Here is a 20,082-nt window from a genome sequence, read left to right on the forward strand (position 1 = left end):
TGGACTCGTATCTGATCTCGGAAGAGACCATTAAGTTACTTCGGAAAAATAAAGGTCTGTGAAATTAGCACACATTTCTCTTTCTGTGGAGATGTGTGAGTCAGCCAACATATAAAACATGTTGGAGCTGAGGAGAACGTATAATGAAAATACATCTTGTTTTCTTTTAAAGATTTTATTTATTTATTTGTCAGAGACACAGAGAGAGAGAGAGAGCACGAGGAAGGGGAAGGGAAGAGGCAGAGGGAGAAGCAGGCTCCCTGCTAAAGCAGGAGCTCCATGTGGGGCTCAATCCTAGGACCCTGAGATCCATGACCCGAGCAGAAAGCAGATGCTTAACTGACTGAGCCATCCAGGCACCCCCAAAATACATTTTCCACATCAGGTTCTCAAAGTACTGCTTGTTTGCGATCCACAAGTGGAAGTACAATGGTAATCCCACCCTCCGGTCGGCCCCATCCCCCCCTTACTTCCCCCTCTTCTCCCCCACAAAACCACAGGCAGCCATGCCGGAGATGCAGCACACCTGCCTGGAATTCCTGCTCTTCACCTCCCACACTCGTCAGCAACTCCCACCACCAACCCAGGCCCTGGGAAAACTCTGTGCTTGTCTGGCGCCCTGCGTCCTTCCTGGGAACCTCTGGCCAGTCACCACATTCTTTCTTACACATCTCTGCTCCTGGACCTTGGGTTCCTTAAGAGCAGAGATGAGCTCTTTTCATCTCTGGAGCCTTCACCCACACACCGTTGGTGCTTCATAAATGTGTTCTCAGTGAGTGAGCCTTACCACTCATGTAGCTAAAATCCAAGGGCAGCTTGCATTAGGTAACAAATCCATAATCACTTTTAAGGTCTTTCACTTTGTTAACTTTCTTTGAGATGTCTAAGAAAAAAAAAAATCTCAGATAGTTGATTTTATTTCAGCCATTTGGTAAGATTCCCTGACAAAGTGCTCCTGTGTGATTCAAATGTGGGGGCTGGCCGGGTTTGACATAAATATCTTCCTATGCCATAATCTAGAGACACCACGCTTGGAGAGTAAGGACATGGAGCAATGTGAACTTACATTTGGCTGGTTATGTGAAGAAAATTAATGTTCCAAATTATTCCAGCCTCTCTGGATTTTGAAGATCTTTAAAAAGCAGCAAAATCCCCATTTCCTGAAATATTTCCATGGGATTTGGGTGTAGTACACAGAGCTCCCACAACACTTAGCAATTAATGACTTTTGCAGTCTCATGGGTCATAGCTGGCTTCTTCAACTAGACTGTGAATTCTTTAAGGACAATACCAATAAATCTGGTTATTTCTTTTTATCCCAAGGTGCCAAGTGTGCAGCAGGTGCTTAATAAATGCACAGTGATGAACACAGTGCAACATATAAATCATGTTCTCCTCCTACTGGCCAGGGTCATTTGCAGACACAGGACTAAGCACGGTACTCGAGTCTTGCAGGGAGAACGGCATGCATTCTCTACTTGGCTGATGCACAGGAAAGTGACCACAGAGAGGCAGGTGCGTCGATCTGGCAAGACCTCATGAACATGTGAGAACACTGGGGATTTCTCAGATTCTGCCTTTTAGTGAGCCAAAGCCTGAAGATGATGGCAGCTCACCACATGCCAAGAATTGCTGTAAATATTTCATATATGTTTACTCTTTAAATGTTGGCTGAACTGAGTACTGTGAGTGTATTGTCCATGCCAGGCAACTCTGAGTCGTTAATCAGGGAAAGAGTCACCAGGTGGCAGTGGGCAAAGCAGGAAGCAGCAGCCCAGGCACAGGGAGGAGGTGGAGTACTGAGACCACGGGGCTGCTGTTTCTGAGCATGTTTGCCCGGTGCCTGCTCCTCACGCAGAACAGGATTTCCAGGTCTCCGGCAGCAGATCAAGTAGCTGCACAGTTCAGAGTCTAGCTTCCCTCTCCACCTAGTTTCTCCCCAATGATAAGGGTGTCGAGACGAGAAGTGACCCAGAATACCTGATAGTCACAGTGGGCTCCGAGGGAGGACAGAGGTGCTGGGGAGCCCCCTTCCTGGAGCTCTCTCTGGGAGCTGCATCAGCTAACCCTGTGACCAAATCTGACACCCCCACTGCCATCCAAGGGAGGGACCTGCCTGCCCCTACTGACCGCCCCCAGGGACCAGCTGCCTCAGCATTACCTGGGAGCTGGTGAGTGGTGCAGACTGTCAGGCCCCTCCCAGACCTACGGATGCAGAATCCCCACTAGAACAAGATCCCCCAGGTCATTCCTCTGCATGTCCAAGTCTGAGAACCACTGCTTTAGGGGGGTTGTTCCCAACCCTTGTTGCACATCAGAATCATCTGGGGAGGTTTTGAAACTCCTGATACTCAGGTGATGCCCCAGCCCAATTGCTGGCCATGGGACCCAGGTGTCAGTATTTTCTTAGTGGTTTCAGTGGCAGCCAGGGTAGAGAACCACTATCCCACGGTGCGTCAAGACCTGTGAGTGTGGCCCTCCTGTCATTAGGTGAGCATTCTGGTGAGACACACAGGACGTGTGTAAGGACACAGTGCTCGCCCATAAGGATAAGAAGCAGCTGCAAGACTGGTGCCTGCACAATCCAGGCCATGCTAGTGTCCATGACCTCGTGGTGGGAGCTGGGCGCACAGCTTCATTGGCTGGGGGAGGAGGGCTCTTCACACTGATCGAGCCCCCTTCTGAAGTGCTGCTTACTATACAGGCTTAGAGTAGCCCAGAGAGATCTACCTGCCTACTCGTGGCTAGGCTGCACTCAGAAGGGCTAGAAAACTGGACTTTCTGGGGAAGGACAGAATGCTTCCCAGCCCTCAGGGGAGCGCCAGGGAATAGTAGGGCTGATGCAGCTAAAGCACAAACTGGGAGTGGAGTGGGGAGCACATGGGTCTGCGTCCAGTGCTGCAGCCTCCACCAACAAAAGGTTTTCCTTTAAGTCACTGAAGTTCAAACAAAGCAAAACTGAGGACCGCAGCCTCTTAGGAACAGAAACCCATGCAGCAGGGGAAGGTTAAGACTGTCCAGGCCGCATGCTAATTCAACTGGCTGGAAGGGGCAGCAACTCCATTCCTGGGCACCGCTGAACAACAGGGAGGGGGTAGGAGGGGTGGAAACCATGTGAGCTCATGGACTTAGTAAGAACCTGCCAAGGTTTGACTCTCAGGCCACCGTGTGGCCCAAGACAGGAGCTACAGCGATCGGCCAGGTCAATGTAGTTCCAGCCCCTAGCAAGAGTGGCTGCTGCAGGGACAGACACACGACTTATTTCAGGCCAAAGAGAGAGCCAGAGCTTTTCTGGAACTGTTGAAAATAATTCTTTCCTGTTGAGTCTGGGAAGATGTGAGTCTAGAGAGGAAAGCGGCACCAAGACACGACGAGAGATCCGCAAATGCACCCGGGCACTTTCTTTCGAGTCGTCCATTCAGCTGTTCCTACAGCCAGCTCTCCATGACATTCTAGCCACAAAGTCTGTCTCCCTGGTTTTTTAAATACCAGACAAGGCTTTGCAAGCCTTATGCACAAAAGAAACTAATTCTCTGAGCAAACAGGGGATGGATAAACGAGGTCAAACGATCTGGACCCTCTGAAGTCACAGACAAGCTTTGTTTGGCTCCACTTTTTAAGATCTGCAGGTCAAGGGCGTCTGGTGTACTTTCAGGACAGCTGCATGCAGGACAGGCTGGAATGCATGATAAAGCAGGTATCAGTGAGTGAAGGCGGGTTCACTGTAGATTTGCATGGGGGCAAAGGCATAACCCCTGTGTCAGAGCTGCTGACGTACAGCTCAGAGGTGGGCAGGATAAGCAAACTCTATGCCCCGTGGCATTCCCTGCATGTGCCCATGGGGTCATGGGGGACTTGCCTCTTCCCTCTGGTGGGAAACAGCCTGGCAAAGGATGAAGGGCAAGCGCCTTAGAGTGACACAAACCCAGGTGGACGCAGGCAGCAAGATTCTTGGGCAGAAACAGCCATGAGGGGTGCTCAGGAGAGCAAGGCTTACTTTGTCCAGGGGCCTTCTAAGCCCCAGGAGAAGCAGGGGGTAGAAGAACTCCCACGCCTCAGGGGTCACCTGGGGTAAGGCAGGTCCCCGAACTCCAAGGGATGACGGTGAGGGAAGCCTCAATGCCAGCCCAGAGCAACTGGCCCAGAAGAGGGAGGACAGGGGTCTTGATAGGTCAGGGCACCAAGCACCAGAAGCATTTCTCCCATCCGGATACCAAGCACCACAGGCCACCTCCCAGAACACGGGTGCTACTCCCTGGGTGCCGAGAGCTGGGAGAAACACCACACTGGCTGAGGTCAAGACTGGAGCCCATGCACCCCTGGGAGCTACAGCAAAAAAGAAGCGGAGCTGCAGGAAAACCATGCTGTTTATCAGGCACCTGTGCTGGCGGCCAGAGACCTGCCCCTTGGGAGCCCAGCCTGGGGCAGAAGCGACCGCACCTGGCTCCCAGGGGCCTCACACCACCTTGAGGAGATTGCGTTTGGCCGATGCTAACACAAAGTGAAACTTGCACAAAGAGCCAGAGGCTATAAAATTCTTACTCAAATAGGGGAGAGCACTTGTGACGAGCACAGGTGATGTATGGAAGTGGTGGATCACTCTATTGTATGCCTGAAATGAATACCACACTGCATGCTAACTGGAATTTAAATAAAAACTTTAAAAAAACACAAAGAAAGACAGGGGAAAGCTGGACCTGGGTAGAACAGAAAGAGCACCAAGCTGCTGTCTGCCCTGGAGCCCTGGCTGTCACTTTCCAGTCTGGCCTCAGTTTCCCACTTCTCACCAGTAGTCACATGGGCATGTACAGGACGGAAGGAGGTGATGTAATGCATAAGAGAAGGATGGAGCTAATGGGAGGGATCATTGCTCACTGTTATTTTTGGCATCTCTCGGGATGCAGCACATGGGTGCCCACCCACACCACCTCCACAAGAAGCCTGCTCTGGCTGTCCCGTCCCTAACTCGCGGGGATGTGGAAATAGTGCCGCCCACAGGAGATGTTTTGTGGCTGGGGAGCAGCCTGCACAAGATGGGTGGGGGGAGGGAGGGGTGGCAGACCCAGAGGGGCAGGGGCCACATGGAAACAGGGCTGGCAGAGGGCGCAAGGGGTCCTGTGGGTTAGAAGCTGGTACCAGTCAGCAAATACCTGCTCCCTGCTGGGGACTGAGCCACGCTGAGGAAGGTGAGCAGGGATCAGCAGCAAATTCCCTGGATGGGCCAGATGACTCAGGGGCCTGCAGTGCTCTCAGAGCTAGGAGTGGGGCTCTGGGCTCACAGATAGGACATGGAAGGGCCCCGGGGAGCCACAGACCCATCATAGGCTCATGTGCTGGCCTTCTGCAAACAAACATGCAGGGGCTGGAAGCCGGTGAAAAGGGATGAAGATGGGGCAGAGGGGTTGATCAGAAGGGCATTCTCTCCCATGATGACTGCCAGCCAGCTCGCCTGGCCATACCACCAGGACATCCATGACTCATCCGTGCCAGCCAGCCCCACTTTGGTAGGGAGAGAAAAGTAGGGATAATGCTCTGGCCACCCCCTCACCACCACCTGTAGTCTCCTGAAAAATGGGAGGATGAACCTGAGAGGAGTGGCCTGACCCCGAAACCCCAGAAACAAGAGACCACGGGGCTGGCTTCACCTCACAAGGAGGGGAGTGAGAAAGCACCTGGAACAAAAATGAACAAGAGTGTGGGGAGGGGGTCTGTGTCCATGTCCATGGGGCATCTGTACTACAGAACCACCAGAAGGAAGCTGGAACCCAAGAAAAGGGGCTGCACTTCACGGAGATGATTCCATCTAGGTGGTGACTGAAATCCATGACTGGACAGTGCATTCAGTGACTGAGTTCTCCCGCAGCCTCAAGAAAGGGCTCAGGGAACATGGCATCTTGTTTCCAGACTTGGAGATCATCCCCCAGCACAGGAGGGCTGATTTAAAGGCTGCTCCTTCCACTTCATGCGAAGGAGCTGCTAACCTGTGATGTTGGTGGGAAGAACAAGTACATTTTTTTTTATTATGGTAAAACACACAACAGCTGCATTTTTAATTTCTCAGCAAGAATAAAAAGCCAAAAGCCACAGTGATGCTACTGGAAGAATATTTATAGTTCAGAATAAAATAATTATTACAAAAATATGATTGACAGAGTGTGATAAGAGTTTTTTTTTTTTTTTAACTCCGTAAAAGCTGCATTAGGAAGAACTGAGAATGCAGATGAAGATATGGCTATTAGAAGCTCAGAATTAGGAGGTGGGAAACAATGGAGTCTTCACTTGACAACTAACCATTTTTCAAGCAATGGAACTGAAGCTGAAAGGTTCTATAGTATAACTTGCCCAGGATACAGTGAATTAATGACAAAACCGAGTTATCTTAGCTAATCAAATATGATGATGCCAAGTATCCAGTGTGATTTAAAATACTTTTTTTTTTTTAAGATTTTATTTATTTGAGAGAGCACAAGCAGGGGGAGGGGCAGAGGGAAAAGCAGGCTCCCTGCTGAGCAGGGAACCCCCTCCTCACCACCCCCATGCTAGGCTTGCTTGATCCCAAGCCCCTGGGATCATGACCTGAGCTGAAGGCAGGCGCTAAACGACTGAGCCACCCAGGTGCCCCTCAAAATACTTTTAATAATAAAACCATAAGCAGGTGATATCAATAAAAATGGTAGAATAAGGACCTTCAAAAAATCTCTCCTCCAAAAAAGCAATGAGAAAACTGGGGAAAATGTTAGAATCAACTTTGTTACAACACTGGAAATTAACCAAAGGCTTGCAGTACTCCACGGAGCATTAATCAAGAGACATGGCTGAATCTTGGGATGAAGTGAGCTTTGTAGCATTTTAACTTGCCTTATTCCAACCCCCTGCTCTCCAGCTTTATGGCAGCCTTGAAAGCCAACAGCTTTACAATTACTCTGCAAATCAGCAGTCTAGCAGCCACTAGAGGGGGAAGAACCAAGCTGGAACTTCTTCAAATCTCCATTCCCAGAGAACTATCATTCTGTCTCTCTGGTGGTTCCCTGGCAAACCCTAATTTGACCTAAGTCAGAGCTCCCTCAGTGTGAAAAGCCTCTCCCCACCACCACCCACTGAGGTATTTGTTAAAAACAATTAAAGCCAAATGTTTACATTAAATGGAAATGGGTTAAATACTTCAAATAGAATACAGAGACTGACAGGATGAATTTTTAAATGATCCAAAAATATGCTGTCTATAAGAGACACATTTTAAATTCAAAGAAACAAATAAGCTGAAAGTGAAAGGATGGAAAAAAGATACACCATGCAAAGAATAACTAAAACAGAACTGGGGTAGCTATACTAGTATCAGACAAAACAGACTCCAAGACAAAATTACTAGAGACAATGTGGAAAATTATACAATAATAGCGTCAATTCATCAAGATTTAATAATTATATACATATAAGTACCTAATAATAGAGCTCCAAAATGCACAAAGCAAAACTGACAGAATTGAAAGAAGAAATAGACAATTGGGCAGTAATAGCTAGAGTCTTCAATGTCCCATTTTAGTAATTATAGAACAACTAGACATAGTATCAACAAGGAAACAGAAAACTTGAATACATGATGAAGGAACTAGATCTAACAGATCAGAACACTCACTCAGTAACAACAGCATGCACATTCTTCTCAAGGGCACACCGAACATTCTCCAAGATAGGACATTTTTTAGGCCATAAAACAAGTTTCAATATATTTTAAAAGATTAAAATTATACAAAGTATGTTCCCCAACACAAAAGAATTAAAAATTAGTAACTGGAGGAAATCTGGAAAATTCATAATGTCTGGAATAAGTTAAATAACATACTCTTAAACAACAATAGGTCAAAGAAAAAAAAATCATGAGACTTTAGAAAATACTTTGAGATAAATTAAAACAAAAACTTACTGAATACAGCTAGAGCAGTACCTAAAAGGAAACTTACAGCTATAAATGCCTATATTTAAAAAGAAGAAAGATCTCAATCAATAGCCTAATAACCTACCTTAAGAAATTTAAAAAGGGGCAAACTCAACTGAAAGCAAGAAGAAAAATAAAAACAATAAAGATGAGAGAGGAAATTGAGAAGACAAAAACAATACAGAAAATCAACAAAAGCAAAAGTTGGTTCTTTGAAAACATCAACCAAATGGACAAACCTTTAGCTAGACCGAGCAAGAAAAAAGGAAAAAGGCTCAACTTACTAAAATCAAGAATGAAGAAGGGGCCATCAGTACTGACCTCACAGAAATAAAAATGTCTATAAGGAAATACTATGAACAACTGTATGCCCACAAACTAGATAAACCAGATGAAAGGGACACAATCTGAGAAAGACACAAACTACCAAAATTAACTCAAGAAGAAATTTGGACTTGACCTATTACAACTAAGGAGACAACTGGGAATTTTGAAACCTTCCACAAAGAAAATCCCAGGCTCAGGCTTTTCTGGTGAATTCCGCCAAATGTTTAAAGAGGACTGTTAATGGATATGTACTTTCTTCTGGGAGATGATGAAAATGTTCTGGACTCTGGTGGGATCTGTGAATTATATCTCAATTACTTAGAAAGGGCTGGAAAACAAAAGTAATCTAGTACAGTTGTAACAATGTAATTTCTGGACCTTTTTTTTTTTTTCTTATTCGATAAAGTTGAACATTACTTGGATCATTGTATGTGAATCACACACCCCTATCTTTTTTTTTTTTAATATTAAAAGTAGGTGACTTTCTATTTCATCTCTTCCAAACCTTTCCTACACTGTGAAAGTTTTTGATAATATTGAAAGACATGAGTCAGGTGAGGAGGAAATATATACAATATCTATGAGAAACGGAACATATATTTCTGATTTATAAAGAACTCTTATAAAGCAATATGGGAAATACAAACAACTCCATTGAAAAGTGGGCAAAGAATATGTAAAAGTATTCACATGATAGGGAATAGCTGGTAAGTGTATAAAAAATGGCCAACTCTACTAACCAAATGAAACAAGACTATCAGAAATTTTAAAAAAGGTAATACTATTCATCACTGGTAGAGTGTGAGAAATGGTCTTCCCGTATGCTCCTGTTAGGAGTTAAAAAAATGATGTACCTTTTTTTAACAGACATTTGGTAATTTTTATCAAAATATTAAATGTAGCATAGCAATTCCACTTCTGGAAATTCATTCTATAGAAATATTCAAAAGCACATAGCGATAAATGAGTAAATACATTCCCCACAGCCAGATTTGTATTAAAATTTAGACATATTGTAAATATTCCTTCATATGGGAATGGTTAACCAAATTATTTAGAATACTAAGGAGTGGTTAAAAGAAATGAAGTAGATTTATTTACTGACAGGGAAGTATTTATAAAATATACTGTGAGGTTTAAATAAGGATCTATAGGAAAATATGCAAACATAGTATTTCATTTTTACAAAAAATGTGAACCCCAATATATGTGTGTGTGTGTGTGTGTGTGTGTGTGTGTGTGTGTGTGTGTGTAAAAATAACCAGTTATAGACCAAGCTGGACTCCTCAGAGTAAAAGCAGAAACCTACAGCGTCCTTCCTCACACTCTTACTAAACTCACTCTGCAGACCTGTTCCTGCCACCTCCACACATCTCAGCCAGAGCTTTTCCAGGCTTTCTGAAATAGATGAATAGACCATCTATTTTTGGCATCAAGCACTTCCAGTTCCAGTCGACTGGAAGGCAGAGTCCTTTCCACAAGAAAATGTCTTAACTCCCTGGCGAACGGGCCCAGAGGCTCATGGAGGAAAATGTGGGCACCTCCTTGCCTGGCCCACCACCTGACTTGGACTTGGACAAAGGGTCCCGAAGGCAGGCCCAGTCCAAGCCAGGGTCCTCCAGGTGGTTTGAAATCCCCCTCTCTAACCCTATTTCCACCTTTCTCCAGCATTATTGCCCCTGATCTGGGCCCACCTCCCCTCTGCTGGCTCCCAAACTGTCCAGGAATCCCTTTGGCCAAGTTCCTCTTGGGAAGCCCTTACCATGGCCACCCCTGGCAGGACTGCCATCAGTCCAGAGACTTTCCCAAGAGCTTTCCACAACCTCTGGGCACAAAGTACCAGGAAGGCACCTTCTCCTTCCAATGGGAAGGTTCAGGGAAGGAAATGGGCTCACTTGATAATGTCTCCAAAGAAATTATCTCCCCCAAGATTCTAGGTCTTCAGCAGGCTGGAGACAGGTGGGGCCAATGTGCCCCACTTCACCATCCTGTGGAAATAATAAGGGCTGTGTGGGACCACACAAATGTCCTCAGTCAAGAATGAAGAAGAAAATGCTGCTTCACATTCTGTTGTCAAAGTACAGAAAAAAATCGAAAAGATATACAATGGCTTAACTCTGGAAAAGGCATTATAGTTTTTTACTCTATATGCTTCTGTAGTGTTTGATTTTATTTTTAATTACTCATGTAATTAAAAGATAATTAACCTGAGTCTATTTTCTGACCTTCTCAGCCTAAGCACACTGTCTTTTGCTGACAACACCCAGGCCATCAGCAGGAGCCTGGCCGAGGGTCTGAATCCTCATGTCCATCTGAATCCCCCTGAGCTCTGAGAGAGTCACTGGGGCACCATCCCCAGAGATTTCAATGTCATTGGTGAGGAAGAGGTTTGGGCATGAGGATGGATTAGGAGCTCCCCAGGGGATTCTCATGTGCAGCCAGGGTTAAGAAGTAACAGGCCTGCTCCTTTCAGCAGGGCCCAACGCTCCTAGCCATCCCTGTACTCACCTCATGCTCCCCTGCCTGGGTCAGTACCACCTCTTCCTCACCCAGGGGAGCTAGAGAGACAATGCAGAGGGAGAAATAGCATTTGGTGAGATGAGTCTATGGGAGCCCACAGCCAGGCATGGGAGGGTTGATATTAAGCCCCAGTGTCACTCACTTTCCACCGAATGCTATGGCCAGTCCACTGGAAAGGAGACCCTTTTGGTGGGACCTCAGAGCCTTCAAGAGTCAGGATCTGTTAAAGCATTCCCATTTTTCTTCAGCTTTCTTCACTTATTCTGGATCATCAGCTGCCACTGTTTCATGTACATCATGTAATCCTTGTATGGGTTTTTTGGTGTTTTTGTTTTGTTTTGCTTTTTTCTGTGTCTGAAAGGTCTCTTTGATTACCCTTCCCCGCTCCCGCCCCCCAAATGGCATGTAAAGGTGAATTGGCATGTAAAGGTGAATTTTTGAGCTTCTGCAGACACAAAAATGTCTTTACTGGTCCTTCACCTGATTAACAGTTTAGCAGAGACAGTTTAGTGTGTTAGGCTGGACACCATCTCCCCTAGACTTTGGCAGATGTCATGCCACTGTGGCTCCCAGTGGTGCTGACCAGAAGTCTGTGGCCAGTCTAAGTCTACTCTTGTTGGCAACCCACTTGTTCTCTCCAGAACTTTTAACACTATTTCTTCACCCTTACAATCTTGAAGTTTTTCTGGAATGTATTTCCCTCGGGCCTCTCCTTTGAATGGGAGGCAAGTTGTGGCTCTGGCTGGGTCAGTGGGACTCTCTCACAACTGCCACAAAGAAAACAGCTTCAGTTCTCAGTGGAAAGGGTATGATGTCTTTTACTTCTGGACAGCACCATCTTTCCCTTTTTTATTCTCCTCAAGGTCTGAGGTCACCTCAGGGTGTGCAGTAATTCTTTCTCAGACCCTAACACCACCACCAGGACATGCCTAGTCTCTTTGGCAATCTGAAGAGAAAGCTCTCAGGGTTCTGTCTTGGGGGCAAACTCTGCCCTGGGCTACTCAGCAGTCCTCTTGGTGGAGGGCTCTTTTTTTTTTTTTTTTTTTTTTTTTTTTTTTTTTAAGAAGAGACAGCACTAGAGAGAGAGAGCAAGCATAAGTTGGGGGGAGGGCGAAGAAGAGGGAAAAACAGGCTCCCCACTGAACAGGGAGCCTGCTGTGCGGTTTGATCCATGACCTTAGCTGAAGGGAGATGCTTAATTGACTGAGCCACCCATGTGCCCCAGTAGAGGACTCTTCTAATTCTGTTTAACTGACTGGTGCTTGGGGCATCTCTAGGGCTCCCATGAAAGACTCATGTCTAGGGTGTTGGGCTGTAGTGTCTTCTGCTCTGGTTTCCTTGTCATTCCAATCTGTTTTTACCTTCTAGAGATTCCTCTGCATTCCCAGTTTGCTGAGGCTATTAGGACATCACTTCTTTTGGCCTCACACTGTTTATCCTTTCACTGGGACCAGGGAGGGAAGAAAGTGGATGTGCCTAGTCTACCATCCCAAACCTGTAACTCCCAGGAACAGTAAGTTTATTAAATCAAACTTTTTAAAAGATTTTTTTTTTATTTATTTGACAGAGAGAGATCACAAGTAGGCAGAGAGGCAGGCAGAGAGAGAGAGGAGGAAGCGGCTCCCTGCTGAGCAGAGAGCCCGATGCGGGGCTCGACCCCAGGACCCTGGGATCATGACCTGAGCTGAAGGCAGAGGCTTAACCCACTGAGCCACCCAGGCGCCCCTTAAATCAAACTTCTGAAGAGAATCACAGTGACCACACCTCATCTGAACTGCTCATTGGACAGGTGAGGAAACAGAGACCCAGAGATGTGTCCCATCAGCTGGTCATTGGGAAGCCAGGACAAATTAAGGGTCCTGCAATACAGGCAATGCTCGTAAGCCAAGACCAAGGGACCTCCCAGTTTCTGGAGGTCTGTTTGTAATCAAGAAGTCAAACAAGGCTTTAAACAAGGACACATATATGCCCCCAGCCCTGGCAGAACACTGAAGCCAGCAGAACTTCTCAGCTCTCTGTGACAATCTTGATGGCTGTGGAGCAAAGCAAAACTTTCCGAAAGGAATGCTAAGACCAAGAAGGCAGGCAGGTTCAGCCTAGTACTGGACCCAACTTCAGGGATGGCTGATCCAGGTCTAGGCACAAAGCACACTCCCTTCCCTGCCCTGGAGTCTAGCAGTTCGGATGGTCTGAGCAGCAGCTCACCCCACCTAGCACCCTACAATCACCTGGGTCATGGGCTGGAGCACGGGAGCCAGAGACTCAACCTCAGAGCTTCTAGAAATCCCCTACAAACAGAGCTGGACACAGGCACTTCTGACAACAGCTCCCGGGCAGACCACAAGATAGAGACTGCTTTCGGAACCCATCCTGGGTTCTAATCAGAAGTACATGTGCTCAAACTTTGATTGAAGACACTGTGTTTCCCAAGCAGAAAGCCATCTTTTAAGGTGTAGGAGAAGTACACAGGAGCAGGAAGAGGGAAGAAGGGAGAGGAAGCCCTTGTCCTACCACATCTCTATGGACATTTGGCTGAGGACCACTCTGCAGGAGGGAGATAGCTCACCAGAGGCTGATTTGGGAAGTGTTTCCAGGTTGATGAGGGCAGAGAAGCAACAGCACAAACATGCCATGTAAACACAGTGCGAAGGAGAGAGGGGTGCAGGGTCCAGGGGCCACATAACAAATTCCCCCTGTGATGTGACAAGAAAACCCCTGAGGCTACCCACAGAGGGTGAGGGGCTGGCCCTCGTGGTTCATTGCAGGTGAGTGTTTGTGTGTGTGTGTGGGGGGGGAGTGTTAGTCCACAGTGAGAGGCAGACACAACAGGCAGAGAGTTAGGGAAAGCAGTTCTGGGAAGCTTCCTTAGCAGCCTCAACCCCAGATGCCACGTTAGACCCTGGAGTCCGTGTCACATGGATTAAGAGTTACTCTCTCTCCCACTAGACCATAAATAATTCCGAAAGCAGGCACTGGCTCCTTAAAGTCATTAGATTCCTGCTGGCCTGCTGATTCTGGGGTTTTGCAGATGACTGTCCATCACTGTAGAATTTTTCCTCAGCACCTTCTAGCTCTAAGCACAAGGCCAGGCACCTGGGACACAAGAGTGACCACACAGGGAGGACCCAAAGATTCAGGAACAATTATGATACAGCATGGCAGATGCTAGGATAGAGAAACAGGCAACTCGGATGCCAGGAAGGAGGGCTGCTCAGCACAAGAAAGAGGGACCTAGCCTGAGGATGGGGAAAAGAATAGAAAATCTGTCAGACAAATACTAAGTGAACAAAACCTGTTCAAGCCACTCTAAGAAGTGTGAGGACTTCTGGACTATGGGAGGGTAAAGACATTGAGCTAGAGAAATAAGCAGGAGAAAGCTAGATGATTCTAGAATATTAAGCAATGTAAGGTGTTTGGGCTCTATATTGACAAGATTTTCAGCAGGAGAATGATATCTGAGTGTCAGAAAAATCCTCTTGGCTGAAGGGTTGAGTCAGGGGCATGAGGGGATGAGGGAGGCAGCACAGGATGGAGAGGAGTGGGTCGATCTGAGGGCTGTTTGGGAAACAGAATATATAAGACATGGAGTGTAAAATAGGGCTAGTCAAGAATAACAGGGAACAACTCTGGGTTTCAAAATCAGACATGTGGGTGGGTGGCGGATCCCTCGCTCAGACAGGGGCTTCAACAGTGCTGGACAGAGATAAACGAAGATGCATGTTTTCAGAGAAGAAAGAAATTAATAACCGACGGAGTAAATGTTCTAAATCTATCAATTTCATAGGAGCACATTCCTGTAAACATTCATAGGAACACTTACAAAAGGACATCCTGGGAGTGGCCAAGAAGTTCCCTTAAACGTGCACCCCACGTCCATCTGGAGGGGCAAGTCTGGAGCAGAGGGGTGAATGCCACAATCTTTTACACAACAGAGAAACCCAGATCACAACCCTGGATACATCCCAACAATGGTCTGCCGAATGGCACTGGCAACCTTGACCTGAGCCAGGGGTTTGGATGCCTTTCTAAAGTTCTCGGTACAGAGGTGGTTACTTCTGGGAGAGGCATGGGGGCTCGAACCTGCTGTTCGTGACCATACAATTCAGGCACTGATCGCCCTTCTGGCACTATTTTATTTGTCAGTGATCATACAGGCCATCTGACTTATCCATGGCACACAGTTCTAGGAATCCCAATGCATGTATAGATTCACAAAGCTGGGACACAAAACAGTTCCATCACCACCACCCCCCAAACTCCCCCAGCCTGCTCCTTTGCACTCACACGCTCTCCCTCCCCCGCTCCCTGGCAACACCGATCTGTTCTCTACCACTGCAGTCCTGCCTTTTCGAGAATGTCACAAAAATGGAATCGTACAGTGTGTAACGTTTTGAGACTGGCTCCTTTCACTAGGCATGATGCTTTCGAGATCTGTCCAAGCCAATGCAGAAATCAAGAGCTGTTCCTTTCACCCTTCTGGAATTAAATGCAAAAGAACCAACAGCATTGCAAATCTGTATTTGCTTTGCTCCTTTTATCACCTACATTGTCTCCTTCATGGATGCCAGAGAAATTGTCTCTCTGCCACAGGTGCCCCGAGAGAAGCAAACCAGATCCCTAGTAACGAGTACACAGAAAATCAGTGACTTCTGTTAAATTAGTAAAACACAAACGCCCTGCGGGTTCTATTAGGTATGACTTTTTTGATCATTTTTAACTCCTAAACTTAAGGATGCTCCATGTAACCCAATTAAAAGAAAAATTAGCCTTTATTTTAATTCTTTACAAACCTAACTTGGGAGACACAGTTAAGTCTTAGTTACAGGTTTTCCTACCCATTCTTACAATATCAGAGAGGAGAAGGAGCACAGGGCACTCATGTATTCAGCAACTGACAGCAGTCTAAGCTACAAGGCAACTCTGGAGGGCATGCTCATCAGGCCATTTCCTCCGCAGATGTTACTGAGTGCCTGCATATGCACAGCACAGTGCTGGGAACAGAGAGGTGGTGCATCCCTCTGCCCTCAAGAGACAGGGCTCCCGATGGTCCCCAAACCCTGAGCCCACTGTGAGGTTTCCTGCAGCCAGTGGACTTCCCTCACTGCAACTTGCTTAGGTCCAATTTAAATCATGGTGCTGGGGTGCCAGGGTGACTCAGTTGGTTAAGCTTCTGCCTTCGGCTCAGGTCATGATCCCAGGGTGCTGGGTTCAAGTCCCCCATCGTGCTCCTTGCACAGCAGGGAGCCTGCTTCTCCCTCTGCCTGTCTGCCCCTCCCCCTGCTTGTGTGCGTGTGCTTTCTCTCTGACAAATACATAAAAGCTTTTAAAATAAATAAATAGATCACAGTGCTCCTCACACTATCAATAAGGTGGGTCACAGGGCCCCAAAGCTTGCTGAACAATGGGGGAAGCTAATATGGGATTTACAGTTTGTCATATATAATCCCCACATAGCGACCTCACACCTAACAGTGAAGAGTTGACTGCATTAGGGCTTAAGTACTCTAAAGAGCAAGCTACAAAGATTGTGGGATAGGCTGAAGGGAAATCCTCTACGGGTCACTTGCCTGGAAAGTGGAGTGTTACTGCTGGCTCTCTTGGGGAGTTTTACTGTGTTTTTTTCACACAAAAAAGAAAAAAGTCAGTAATTAATCCTCATGAAAAGGGCCATGTGCAAGTCAACTTGGTAGGCAATATGGGGGTCTTGAAGAGATTGGAGAATTGAGTCCTTACTCCCCTAAGATTATGGGGGAAAGAAGATGGGCCTACAAGAAAAACACCAAAGCCTGGCATCACGTGCTGAGCACCAACGCAACACCATGAAGCTTACAAGAATGGCCAGTCAGCTCCTCCAGGATCTCTACCAGGCCGGGCACAGCTGGAGTCCTCGTCCCCAGCCACTATGAGCATTCTCTGGGTCCAGGGCACATGCCCCTGGCTCAAAGGGGCTTGTTGCCACCGAGAGTCTGACCTCCTGGGGCCAGACACAGCACCTGCCTGTGGCTCCCGTGCTGTCCAGAGCTCAGCAGGACCCTCCAGACACTTTCTTGCTGCCTCTGCCACCCCAGTAGCACAGCAGGGAACCCACATGGATGTGCGGAAGGGAGGCCCTGTATCCCATCACTGAGAACCATAACCCGTGATGGCCAAAGGCTACAGAAATGTCGCTGTGCTCAGACGGCACGAGGGCAGACTCTTTTCCTTCACAGGATAGCAAAAGTCTAGGTCACACACCTTTTTTTTTTCCCCCTTCTTTTTCTTAAATAGGAGAATGCACTAATTTCTCCCAGAAAGGGTATTCTTTCCAACAGAAGGAAGACAGAGGAGTCACAATCCAGGCCTGCACACCCCAAACATACCCTCTGCCTCATGGAACCTAAGAGGGACCGTGAGGACAGAAGGAGTGACCTGCGCTGCAGGCAGGCCGGTGGCAGAGGACGTGGAATGCGCCTGCTGCCCTGCGAGCCAGGTCCTCCAGCCCAGGCTCCATTTCCAGCAAGACTCCATGCGGCCCGTCTGTCCACTGACCAGAGATGGCCCTTGGGCCCGGCACTGGCCACTTGGTAACGTGAAGAGGTAAGACGAGGTCTCTTAACCTCAAGGTGTTGATCCTTTCTCTCAAAGTGAAAACTGTTTCGTACGCGCCCCAGGATGACAACAATTACCAAACGTGAGTCCAATACAACCTTGTAGATTTTGTGGGGAGGACAGATATAAAAAGTGCAACGAGGCCCCAGGATAAAGGAAAAATGTCCTGAAGGCAGTCTGGGAGCAGGTGCTAGGTGGATGGGCGAGCATGGAGCCGCAGGGAGGGCCTCTGACACGGACAGCAGCCACACTCCAAAGAACACGTAAGGCCATGTCCAGGTGAAGAAGCAGGGGTGAGGGTTGCAGGTAGCCCCAGGGGAGCGCCCGAGAGCAAAGGGCAAGATGTGGTTGGCAGATAGACGGGCCCCATCAGACAGGAGAAAAAATGGCTCAGGAGGACGTGAAAGAATAAAGGCTGGAAAGCGGATGCGGCCCAATGACAGAGCTCTGGAGACTGGGTCCCCCGCTCTGTGTTTGGGAAATCCTGGCCCAACAGGAAAGCGAGGGCTGGACAGGTGGCTCAGTGTGTGGCATGTCCTGGTCTCCCCTGTGGCCCCAGCCAGGCCACAAAACCCACGAGGCAACAACTCTTCCAGGTGTCACAGGGAGCCAGGGCCCAAAAAGAGCAGAGGTGGGACTCGGGCCTGGCTGTCAACCGTGCCCATGGAGAGCCATGGGATGGTGGGCTGTTTTATAAACCACAGAGGAGGGCAACCACGCGCACTCGTCCCATCCTGACTGGCGCCCCGAAAATGACTCAAGGGCCCCAACCCAAGCAAGGAGGGATCCGCGCCTCCTCCCAAAGCCTCGCTGGGCAGAGCTCATCAGCCACAGGAAACAATCAGGGATGGTTTCAGTTCCCCTCTGGTGGTGGCTGCCAAGACAGAGCCCTGTCTCAGAAGGAGCCTGGCATCCAGCTCCACGTTCTGTGACCGGAGCAACGGCTAGGGGAAGGAAGAAGAACCACAGGAAGAAGATCCGGGCCCTCTCCTTGCTTAGGAAAGGAAGTGGTTCAACAAGGAAAGGGGATGGGTGGGCAGTGGGCCCAGGGCTTAGAGCTTTAAAAACACAGGGTTTTACAGGCTCTGGGTTTCGATCTTGGCTCTGCCACTTAGAGAAAGGTGGCCTCTCCTTGCTTTCTCATCTGTGAAATGGGACCATGCCTCCTGGCAGGGTTGCTGAGAATTCAGTGAAGATGTGTTGGCTTAGGGCCTGGTCTTAGGATAGGCTCAATAAAAAGGAACCCTTTCAACCATCAGGAAGCCTTGGAGCCCCTGCAGCAGCGGGAAAGTTGCCAGCATTGCACAAACAGTTTTCTGGCTCTGGTTCCCACGTGGCAGAGACAGCAGTCTCCCCAGAAAGGGTCTGCCCATCCCTGGTACACAGGGCATCTACAAAAGCATCATTCCAGGGCTCCCTTTCTCCAGAGAGTTCAGGGGGATGGAGTGGACATCCCACGTGCCCTGGGGGTCCTGACACAGAACAGCACCGGCACCTCAGCCAGGGGGCTGCAGGCTGATGTCATATCCACTGAGCACCCAGGCCACTGTGCTTCCCCGTGTGTGACACACCACACACCAGAGCACAGGGCCCACGCTGCACAAGGAAACCTTCCATCTTTCCTTAAAGTCCTGAATCACAAAAATGACACAGTCTACGGAGATTCTAGACTCAGGGGAGAGATCTCTACTAGAGTCCAGGATGGGCAAAACTCGTGCGCCTCGTCTGGGCATGTGTCACTGGCAAGTGGAGTCCAGCGCCAGCAAGTGTGAATGACAGTTGGCTGAGAACATGTTGTGCCCAGCAGCCCCAGGCAGAATCAAATACAGCCTTTCCTCACAAGGAGCCCAAGAACGAGCTGAAGTAGTAAGACACGAACAGCAGAGAAGCCCAGGAACAGATCCCAGCAGAACGTTTCATGACTGGACAGCAAGACAGAACGTTATGGGCGTCTGCAAACAGAAGGAGCCATTTGGAGGCTCACCAACCCTAAAACGTGACTTGGAAACACAGGCAAAGGAGATTTAGATGTCAGCCCCCATGGAATCACTGAAAGGGGTCCAGAAAGATGTAGTCACAGACATGGGAGCAGGCTTGCCTCTCTGAGTGTCATCAGAGGTATGGTGAGGGGGTCCCTGGAAGCCTTCAGCCATGCTCTGGCCTGCAAGGCCCCAGTGAGGCCCCCTCTCCCACAGCCAGAAAAAAGCCCCTCTCTTTGCCTAAGACTATGAACAGCTCTCACCGGAGACTCTGTGCACAGCATACCTCCGGTGTATTGAGTGTGCTCACCGAGCGTGCGGGTCCCAGGAATGTGTCCTCAGAGTGGCAGGCACAGGGGCACTGCTCTTCAGCACAGACACAGGTTCTCTCCTAAATTTGCCAACCAGGCTGTCAGCTTTCAGAGCAGTTCTGACTGAGCTTGGTGAGGGGCAGATCCCTGGTCACAGCCACGGCCCGATCACTCCTCAAGTTGGAGGGAAAGTTCAGTAGGACCTAGGGTCCTGCTCTAGATAGGGGTCTCCCCACTGGGCGGAAACACCCTGAGAAGGCCAACTCTAGGGACTTGCCATGGCCTGCCTCCATAAACTCTGCAACCCTGTATTATCTGTTGACCTATGGGTTCAGTATTTCTGGGCAACTGTCACCTCTTCATTCAGAGGACACATGCTGATCTACATGTCATCTCTCTAAGACAAGCCAAGAAGCCCCAA

The 20,082-nt window shown here is 48.3% G+C and overlaps 1 protein-coding gene across 6 annotated transcripts in view; it reads right to left on the reverse strand.

The window, feature by feature from the left end:
- Positions 1–20,082, reverse strand: part of CRACDL (CRACD like) — a 133,606-nt gene that overhangs the window by 77,794 nt on the left and 35,730 nt on the right. The gene's annotated exons all lie outside the window — the stretch shown is intronic.

This window comes from Mustela putorius, unplaced genomic scaffold (genome assembly GCF_011764305.1).
Source record: "Mustela putorius furo isolate JIRA1106 unplaced genomic scaffold, ASM1176430v1.1 tig00000224_pilon_pilon_pilon, whole genome shotgun sequence".
NCBI lineage: Eukaryota > Metazoa > Chordata > Mammalia > Carnivora > Mustelidae > Mustela > Mustela putorius.